Source organism: Uranotaenia lowii, chromosome 2 (genome assembly GCF_029784155.1).
Source record: "Uranotaenia lowii strain MFRU-FL chromosome 2, ASM2978415v1, whole genome shotgun sequence".
Lineage (NCBI taxonomy): Eukaryota > Metazoa > Arthropoda > Insecta > Diptera > Culicidae > Uranotaenia > Uranotaenia lowii.
This window is the reverse complement of record NC_073692.1, coordinates 200,483,886-200,494,167: the sequence shown is the minus strand read 5'-3', so window position 1 is coordinate 200,494,167 and position 10,282 is coordinate 200,483,886. Positions and strand designations below refer to the sequence as shown.

General features: G+C 38.9%; 1 protein-coding gene across 2 annotated transcripts in view; it reads left to right on the top strand.

Annotated features, from left to right (window-relative positions):
• Positions 1-10,282, top strand: part of LOC129748451 (tubulin glycylase 3B-like) — a 41,939-nt gene that overhangs the window by 1,487 nt on the left and 30,170 nt on the right. The gene's annotated exons all lie outside the window — the stretch shown is intronic.

Below are 10,282 nucleotides of genomic sequence, written 5' to 3'. Positions count from 1 at the left end.
GTAAGTTGAAACTAATTTGATATCGCTTTCGCAGGTCTCTTTAATTTGCTTAAAAACGAAGATCTCTAAGTTCTTCAACGTTTTTTAGAGCATCTTCACTCCTTAACCCTAATCCGCTCTTGAGTGTCAATATGACACTATTGGGAGTTTGCTTCGGGTGCATCCAAATAATACAACTTCTTCTGGGACCCTCAATGAATTCTTAATATCTTTAATTTTGCATCATTACTATTTTTATGGATGCACCCTGAAAGCCCAGGAAAAAATTCCTAATCAGACCTTTAGTGTCAACTTTACACTCCTCGTTAAAACCGCTATATCTCTTTTGTTTCTGAACCGATTTTTACATGATTTATAGTTTTGGAAACCTCGTAATGTAACTCAAATATTTTTTTAACAATATTCAGCTACAACTCTTCTGTTTTCCGTCATTCAAAGTCTAAGAAAAAATATCCGAAAAACATGCTTCAGAAAAAAAAGACTGTAGATCAGCTACGGAAAGCTCAGAAAAAAGTTTTTAGTGTTTAAGAAAGCTGAAGTCAGAAGCTATACGTTGCACATAAATATTTTAAATTTTTTAATATCATGTCCACAAAAACATGTAAAAAAGTGGTGTAAAAACCGTAATTTTCAATCAATGAACCGTCAAAATTGTTGAAGTCACACCAAAAAAAATTAGAATAGGGGATTGAAAAGCTTACGTAACTCGGCACATTTTTGCATTTTTAGATCGTCTTAAGACGAAACAGAGAATTTTGACAAATTTTCAAAGGTAGCTGAAAATTTGTATTTTTTTAGATTTTCGTGCATTAAAATATGCACTGGATTTTGAGTATATTAACGCAGATTTTCGTATTAAATTTATATTCTCCAGAAAGCCAATTTCACACTGATTCTAGTGGAGTAATTACATTACATTGCGATACTTTACAAAAAATCTGAGAAATTGCAAATGGACCAAAAAAGTTCGAAAACAACTGCCGTTGAAAATGCATCAAAAGTTTTGTGTTTCGTATATTGACAATCTAAAAATGCAAAAATGTGTCAAATCACGTCAACTTTTCAAAATTTATCTGGTGTGATTTAATCAATTTTGACGGTTCATTGATTGAAAAGTACAGATTTTACATTACTTTTTTACATTTTTTATGGTCATGATCTTAAAAAAATCAAAAAAATATATCCTTGTGTGCAACGTAATGTTCTTTTCTTCAGCTTTCTTGAACACTAAGTAAAGTTTTTCCGTATAGCTGATCTACAGTCTTTTTCTGAAGAATGTTTTTTCGGATTTTTTTCTTTTTTTTTTTATAATTCTTTATTTGAAACGGCTCATACAATTAAGTTTCAAAGAGCCAAACTCGCTTTTTTTTGTTTTTACAATCTTTTTCTTAGCTTAGCACTTTTTTTTAGAAGAAAAAAGAAGATAGAAAGGGAAAAATTAAAATAAAATAGAATTATAGACGCAGATCGATAGCTTTTAGAAAAGAGTAGATTTCAAACATGTAGTCCAAATCTAGCACAGCTAGTACATCTCTCACTGGAACGTTAGATGATTTTCCTCGGGCCCGAAGGGAGTCTATTAAATTCGTTCTGGCGAAAAGGTGGACCTCACACGACCAAACAATATGCTCAATGTCATGGTAACCTTTGCCGCAACCACACAAATTGCTGCCAGCAATTTCAAAACGATAGAGTACCGCGTCTAAGAAGAATGATTGGACATGAGACGGGAAAATAAACGAATAAAATCCCGTTTCAGGTCCAATCTATTAAACCAGGGTTTAAGGCTTACCTTTGGGACAATCGAGTGGAGCCACCGACCCAACTCATCCTCGTCCCATTTGCGCTGCCAGTTGACAATAGAGTTTCTTCGAACCAAATAGTAAAATTCGTTGAAGACGATTTCACGTGGATACGTGTCGCCTTCCATCGCCCCCACCTTTGCCAGAGAGTCTGCCTTCTCATTGCCCACTATCGAGCAATGAGAGGGAACCCAAACAAAGGTGATGGTAAAGCGACGTTTTGATAAAGCACTCAAATTATTCCGTATTTTCTCGAGGAAAAATGGCGAGTGCTTTCCCGGTTTTATTGAATGGATTGCTTCAACAGAGCTCAGACTATCCGTTACAATATAGTAGTGTCCAACTGTCCGGGAAGTGACACTGTCCAAAGCGCAGTGAATAGCTGCTAACTCCGCTACATATACAGAGCATGGTGACTGGAGACTGTGAGAGGCGCTAAATATTTCGTTGAACACTCCAAATCCCGTTGTTTCCTCAATAAGTGATCCATCGGTAAAGTACATTTTATCAGCATCGACGTGTCTATATTTAGCTTCGAAAATTCTTGGAATCAGAAGAGGACGATGCGAGACCGGGATTCCACGAATTTCCTGCTGCATAGACAAATCAAACTGGACAGAAGAATTGTCGTAGTCTGGGCTGCAAACACAAGTTGGGCAGTACGAAGAAGGGTTAACCTGCATTGACATGAAGATATGGTATATAGACATAAATCTAGTTTGAAGATTTTGCTCAAGTAGCCATTCAAAATTTACAATCACCAATGGGTTCATGACCTCACACCTGATGAGGAACCGGAGTGATAATAAATTGAATCGATCTTTCAGTGGTAGTATGCCTGCCAAAACTTCAAGGCTCATGTAATGAGTTGAAGGCATACAACCTAAAGCGATACGGAGACAACGGTATTGAATACGCTCGAGTTTGATGAGATGAGTTTTGGCAGCCGATTGGAAACAGAAGCTGCCATACTCCATCACTGAAAGAATAGTGGTTCGATATAGCTTTATTAAATCTTCTGGATGAGCTCCCCACCAGGTGCCGGTAATTGAGCGGAGAAAATTAACTCTTTGCTGACATTTTCCTTTCAGAAACTCAATGTGAGCTTTCCAGGTGCACTTGGAATCAAACCAAACCCCAAGATACTTAAAACACCTCGATTGAGTGATCGTTCTGCCTAGAAGCTGAAGCTGAGGCTGAGCAGGTCTACGCTTTCTAGAGAAAACAACCATCTCCGTTTTCTGTGGAGAAAACTCAATCCCAAGCCCCAAAGCCCAGGTTGACAATCTGTCTAAAGTATCTTGTAAAGGCCCGAGCAGATGAGACTCTGTAGCTCCTGTAACAGATACTACACCATCATCTGCAAGTTGTCTTAAAGTGCAGCCTTCAGAGAGACAACTGTCGATGTCGCTTACGTAGAAGTTATACAACAGTGGACTCAAACATGAACCTTGCGGGAGGCCCATATAAGAGATCCTTTTAATTGCAAGATCTCCGTGAGCAAAGTTCAGATGTTTCTCACAAAGCAAGCTGTATAAGATGTTGTTCAATAGAGGAGGCAGACCCCGGGAATGCAACTTGTCTGACAAAACCTCTATTGAGACTGCATCAAAAGCTCCTTTTATGTCAAGAAACACTGATGCCATTTGCTCACGTTTTGCATACGCCATTTGTATCTCTGAAGACAGCAAAGCAAGACAATCGTTTGTCCCTTTGCCCCTGCGAAACCCAAATTGAGTATCTGAAAGGAGACCATTTGTTTCCACCCATTTATCCAATCGGAACAAAATCATTTTCTCCATCAATTTCCTTATGCAAGACAACATCGCTATCGGACGGTACGAATTAAAATCAGACGCAGGTTTTCCAGGCTTTTGGATAGCAATAACTCTCACTTGTCTCCAATCTTCGGGAACAATGTTAAACTCTAAGAATTGATTGAATTAATTTAACAAGCGAAATTTTGCGGCATCAGGAAGGTTTTTCAACAAGTTAAATTTTATTTTATCAACTCCTGGAGATGAATTGTTACAAGAAAGGAGAGCAAGTGAGAATTCTACCATCGAAAAGCCAGAATCCAGATCGCATCTATTCGGAGGCACACTTCGGATGATTTTTTGCACAGGTGTGGAATCTGGACAGATTTTCCGCGCGAAGTTGAAAATCCATTTATGCGAATGTTCTTCAATTTCGTTCGTGGAAGAACGATTACGCATGCTACGTGCCACATTCCACAAAGTGCTTAAGGATGTTTCCCGCGATAAACCTCCCACAAAATTACTCCAATGCGCACGTTTTTCCCCTTGATCAGGTTTTTGAATTGTTTCTCAAGAGAAAAATACGTGTTGAAGTTATCCAGGGTTCCGTGTTTTCGAAAAACTTTAAAAGCGTTCGATTTGTCCACGTAAAGTTTGGTACACTGACTGTCCCACCATGGATTAGGAGGCCTTCGACGAACAGATGGATTTGGGATGGGTTTCGTTTGAGATTTTACAGCACTATCATAAATCAATCGAGCAAGAAAGCTGTATTCCTCTAAAGGAGGTAAAACATCCACAGAACGAATGGCTGAAACGACTGCGTCCGAGTACTTTTTCCAATCGATGTTTCTTGTGAGGTCATATGCCATATTTGTTGAATTTGAAGTGTTGACCCCATTGGTGATTGTAATTTTGATAGGCAAGTGGTCACTACCATTGGGATCAGGGATTACCTTCCACTGGCAATCCAATGATAGTGAATTTGAGCATAGTGAGAGGTCAATTGCACTTTGTCTTGCAGGAGGTTTAGGTACTCGTGTTTTTTCACCCGTGTTCAAAATTGTTAAATTGAAACTGTCACAAATGTCATAGATAAAAGTAGAACGACTATTGTCAATTTGCTCCCCCCAGACAGTCCCATGTGAATTAAAGTCACCCAAGATCAACCTTGGCTCAGGTAACACTGAGCACAGGTCTTCTAGGTGATTTCGATTCACTGTAACTCTCTGAGGCCAGTACAAACTCACAATGCACAAGTCCTTACCTCTTATAGTTGTATGACAAGCAACAGCTTCAATTCCTCCCGACAAAGGGAGGTGGATTCTATAAAAAGAGTGGTGCTTATTGATCCCCAAAAGCACCCCTCCATAAGAATCGTTGCGATCCAAACGAATAATGTTGAAATTGTGGAATGAGATGTTTGATTGAGAAGAAAGCCATGTTTCAGAAAGGGCAAAAATATCGCAACTAGTTTCATGAAGAAGAAATTTGAACGGATCCAGTTTAGGGATAAGACTACGGCAATTCCACTGTAGAACAGTGATATCTCCGACCTCTCGGTGTAAATTAGCCATCAAGAGAGATAAATACTGAAAGAAGGGGCCAAGTTTGCATCAATTGCTTCAAAAATGTCTTCACCACAGGTAGCATTGAAGTCACAATGCCTCTGATCGATTCAGATACATTGAAAGAAGTAAAAATTCCATTTAAGATATCAGACAACTTGAACAGTCCCGATTGAGCAGTTGGGTCTGAAAAAGGTACATTGGATTTTGGAGTTTTAGAAGTCTCCGGTACTTCAGATTTGTTTTGGGATGCAAACTTTACGGAAAATCCTGGAGGGACAACATTTTCTTTTGCAGAAGTTATCGGTTTTTGTCTTATATCAATTTGGGAGCTAAATGTAGAAACTTTTTTTGGAATTTGAGGAGTCTTGGGAGCAGGTTTGGTTCGTTTTCTGGAGTTAGCAACAAAAAGAATTGGGTGATCTTGATCAGTGGAGTCAGTGTCGTCACTGTCAACTGGCAGCACTGAAAAAATGTTGGAGGACTGAGATTGGATCGGAGGCGCCGCGCCCTTTAACATGGCGGCATAAGAACGTTTTGACCGTTCTTTTAAAGAGCGCTTTTGACTATCCCAGCGACTCTTAAATGCCTCACACAAGGAGATATCATGGGGTGAGCCTCCGCAATAGACACATTTCTGTACTATTGCTGAGCACGCTCCTTCCCCATGAGTCTCCCCGCAGTTGGAACAACGCGTCTTGTTGCAGCAGTGTGACGCTGTGTGTCCCAATTTTATGCAATTTTTACATTGCATCGGTCGAGGCACAAAGAGCCGCACAGGCAGCCTTAAAATTCCGTCAATCAAGACGTAATTAGGGAGGGCGGTACCCGCAAAGGTAACACGAAATGAGTCTGAAGGTGAGTACACTTTGTTTCCATTCACGACGGTGGCAGTACTGAGTTGGCGGCATTCCAAGATTTCGACCGAAGCCGAATCAAGGCTCTTAAACTTACCAACGCCGTTGGATTCCGCGTAATCAGCTTTCAGACTCATTTCCGTGATTACACCCTCGATCTCTACGTCTCGAGACGGAATGTAAACATGGTATTCTAAATTTATGAAATTGCTGGTAGCAATTTCATTAGCAGCTTTCCGGTTGGCCACTACAACGCGCAGTTTATTTGGTCGCACCTTTGATATACTGGCCACGGAAGTCCACCTCGCCAGATCTTTGGTGATCTGTACCACGTTGAGCTGTTTACCGTTTTTTTTGGGCCGGATAAAAACCACCCAAGGCCCAGTAAAAGTTGAACCATCTGTGTAGGTTCGGAGACGGGTTTCTCTACTCTCAACTGTGGATGATGCAGAATTATCATCCATCCGAGAAAGATTAATACCTGAAGGACCAGCATCAGATTCATTCTCTTTGATGACATTCTCATCATCCACAGTTGGCGGGTTTAACCCCCCGCCTTCCCTCATATTTTTGAGCGGGGGCGCGAATGCCTTCCGTGTCAAAAATATGAGCGAAGCAGTCAATGTTCAAAATATAAAAAAAAGAGAAACTTAGACTTTTAACAACGGAAAACTTAAGTGTTGAATGTAAATAATTCCGGTAAAAATATTCGAGTTACATGACGAGATTTCCCAAACTATAAATTTTGTGAAATTCGGTTTGAAAACAAGAGAGATGTATTGGTTTGAGTCAGGGGTGTAAAATTGACACTCCAGGGACTGTAACGGGTAAAAATGTCTGGGACGGATGAGGGTTAATCGACAAAACCCAACAGTGTACGACAATCACGGGCGATTTCAATTCAAACAATTACCGATGCAGGTTTTTGTCGCCGGGTAAACATAAATTTGTCTGCATGGACTCGTGATCTTTCTGGCAACCAAATTTTGTGGGTCTGCTGTGCGGTAAATAATTTCCTGTTAGTAAAAACAATGTTTTTCAACCTTCCTACAACGGTCTTCGTTAGCAGTGCCTCTGATATTTATAACCTTTTTTGCTTTTTCTGAAAGTTTCAAAGGGTTCAATTTGGATCTTTTATGGCTTTGTCTGAAGTTTATCGTTCAGGTTCTTACAAAGAACTAGAAATGTTGAAATACTGTACTAATCTAGTGGCACTACGTCCAGAATTCATTCGAAGGACCCTGGGAGATGTTACCACAGCTTAGGTTTGAGGCCTTAAAAGTGAGACACGAGAACTGAAACCAAATACATGAGACTTGAGAACTGAAATCTGAAGCAAAGATTTGTGACCTAAGTTTTGAGATTTGAGACATGAGACCATAGACTTCATAAATATGGTGTACTTTGTCGAATAAATAGATTATATGACTTGGTCAAAAATAACTTACGTGAAATCTGTTATTATGCCACATTTTGATTATTGTGCTACGATATTGCTTCATGCATCAGAAACACAAACAAAGCGGCTGCAAAGAATACAAAACAAAATAATGCGAGTAGTTATACGAAGCAACAGATATACTCCTAGTTCTTTAATGCTTGATATGCTGCAATGGTTGTCAGTCAAGCAAAGGATTGCTTATAACAGTTTGATTTTTATCTACAAAATGATTAAAGGATTGCTTCCAGCTTATCTATCAGACCGTCTGCAGTACGGAATTGATGTACACGGATAAAATACAAGAAGAGCACATGATTTTAGATTACCAAACTCGAAAAAAGAGATGACCAAACGTTCTGTGTTCTATAACGGACTGAAAATGTATAACAACCTACCGCGAAGCATCAAAAACAGTCCAAACTTAAACACTTTTAAGAACCTGGCAGTAAATTCAATAGTGATGAAATTCTGACGAAGCATCAGATAGAAATAGTACGGCGATGGAGATACGCGGGAGTTAGACGAAAAAGTCGTACAGAAATTGATAAAATAAAGTAAACAATGTATATTGTCCTAAGGATAAACTGTCCCTCCCACTTCTAAAGATGCGTATGGGGTGGAGGAAGGTCCCAAATGGGCCTGTGGGACCATCACAAAAAAAAATAGACATGAATCTTGATACCTGAGTCTCAAATCATTAGAAGTTATAAGTGAGACGTGTGGAGTGAGACGTGAGACGTGTGGAGTCAGACGTGAGAAATGAGACGTGAAAAGTAAGGTATGAAACCGTTTCTATGACCCACTTCACAAATCTCACCTCTCACCTCTCAAGCCCCATGTCTCAATAACACTTCTCAAATCTCACGCCTCACTTCGCTTTGCTAATGTCTTATTTGTCACTCCGGGCGTCATACGTCTCACATCTCATGTCTTGTTGCTCACTTCTCACGTCTTTCGTTTCACTTTTTACTCATCATTCTATACGTTTCACGTCTCACGAATAATTCTTACTTCTCACGTGTGACACTTCTGACAACTCATGTTTCATTTCCCTTGCCTCACGTGTTGCGCGTCATGTGTAATGCCTCAGGTTTAAGTCCTATGTTTCAGGTCTCGCTTAGGTCACAAGTCTCATGTCAGGTGTCATGTCTTATCAGACTGAGTCTATTTAAGGTCATTTTTGAATTTCTAAAACCTTGCTTCTAATTTGTTTTGGTTGCAAAAATGATAAATTCAATTGACATAACTTGTGGATGTCTTGCGAGGTATTGCATTACTACTTTCCATGCAATACTTCGCGAGACACCAGCAGTGATGTCAATTGAATTCATTGTTTATCAATGCCAAAAGACATAGCTCTGTTAAACAGCTAATAACTTTTTTGCCTCATAAAATACGAAGTTACGGTCTTGGACAAAGTTGTGCGGCGGTAAATATCCTTTCAAGAATTTATAAATTAGAACAAAAACCATAAGCAGGCTTCGTTCCACAGAAGAAACAAAAATGATGTTGATTTTCCAGTAAAAAGTATTCAATTTTCCCATACAAACCTAAAAGTTCAAATTTACTCATGTAAATGTTACTTGAAAATTCTGCAAAAAATCATGAATGAGTTTTGCACCAAAACGAAGCTTTTTTGACCCCAGGGTTTGAGAAATTCAAAAACGACTCCAAATCGACTCAGTCTAATGAGACATGACTCCTGAAACATAAGACCAGAGAAATGAAACTTGTGACCTAAGCGAGTCCTGAGACATAGGACTTAAACCTAAGGCGCGACACGTGAGGCGAGGGAAATTAAACGTGAGTTGTGAGTAGTGTTACATGAGACGTGAGAATTAAGAAGTGGTTCCTGAGACGGGGGACATAAGATGTAAGAAGTGAGACGTCAAACGTAAAGAATGGTGCGTGAAAAGTGAAACGAAAGACGTGAGAAGTGAGCAACGAGACGTGAGATGTGAGACGTAAGACGTACGAAGTGAGAAATGAGACGTTAGCAAAGAGAAGTGATGCGTGAGATTTGAGAAGTGTTTAGTGAGCCATGGGACGTAAGAGGTGAGAGGTGAGATTTGTGAAGTGTAAGACCGGTTTCATGATTTACCTTTCACGTCTCATTTCTCACGTCTCATCTTTTTGCACGCCTCATTTATCGTTTCAAGATACAGTGGTTTTCATTTTTTTTTTCTAATCAACACGAGAAATAAGGTAGATAGAAAACTAGTATCGAAAATGAAATTCCAATATCTTTTAATCACAAAAATCAAAATTGTTTGCCGTTTTTTACTTAGAAATTTAAAAATCAGACTAAAAAATTATTCAAACATTCAAATCGCCCCAGGTAACACCGATTTTCGCACAAATTTTATGAGGAAATAATTCTTTTCATTATCAAAAAGAAATCCTCATACACAGCAATTTTTTTTGTTATAAAACCAGCAATTCAAATTGCTGAAAAATCAGCAATCTTGATTGCTGGAAACCAGCTAATTTTACCAACACAACCGGCAGTATTTAGTATCAACTTTATATTTCAATTCAATATTAAATTTTAATATTGGCTGTGCACATAATTAGCAATAAATACAACTATTTTCTCCCATTTTCAATAAGGGATTTATTTATTCCCATAGTTTTGATTAGTATCTTCTATGGAATATCAAGCTGTACAATAAAAACTTACTCTTGACTTGATGCCTGGTTGCTAGAATATAGAGGAAAATAAAATAAATATATTAATCTAACCAAAATTCGTAAAATACAGTCTCACCTTGCTTCAGCGTACGAAAACAAACAGACTCCAATTCGACAACTCGATTGGTGATTTTCCAGCAAACTAGATCAATTACTGGAAAGTCCA